Consider the following 769-nt stretch of genomic DNA (forward strand, 5'->3'; position numbering starts at 1 on the left):
ATTCACACAAGAAATTTACTATGGCTCATTTTACAACATGAAGCTAGTTCAGTCCCTTAACACTTAAAAGATATTCACTATCATCAATCTTGATTACAACAACCACTAAGACTTTGCACTCCTATATGTCTTTGTCTTAATCTTATAGGAACTTTATCGCCTCGCACTAGAGAACTTCCTAGAATTACAAAATGAAGATTGTTAACAACAACTCACACAAAGAGGTAAATTTAATAAAGCTCAAATACAAGTGAATAAATTTCCTAAGAAAAAATATTGATAATATCATTAGTGTGTGCGGTTCTTTCTTTGCTAATATAAAAATAGAATGAAAATCACAAATAATTCATAATGTTGTAAAAGTTCTCTCTACAAAGTCTTGTTAGAAAGCTTATTCATCAACATTTAAATTTCTCATTATATAAAGGTTTTGAGAATTTGAATTGCTAACTATTAGACTTATGATAGATTTATTAAGAATTATATTATCCCAATGTTGACACAATTGTTATGATGTGGCCATTAAATAACATTATTTGTGGCTTGAATGAATGGTGACTTAGCATAACATATCACTCGTTGTCTAGGGATATGTGATTAAGTTGAATTGGATGCATATGGTCATGTCTAACAAGGTATAGATGATCACATTTTTCTTGAGGTCTAGATGGTCAACCTTGTTGACTTTAGTATACATAGTTATACTCTCTATTTGGAGGTAAATGATCATATCCTCTATTTAGAAGTAAATGATAATATCTTAATCTGG

This window comes from Lathyrus oleraceus, chromosome 5 (assembly GCF_024323335.1).
Source record: "Lathyrus oleraceus cultivar Zhongwan6 chromosome 5, CAAS_Psat_ZW6_1.0, whole genome shotgun sequence".
Classification (NCBI taxonomy): domain Eukaryota; kingdom Viridiplantae; phylum Streptophyta; class Magnoliopsida; order Fabales; family Fabaceae; genus Lathyrus; species Lathyrus oleraceus.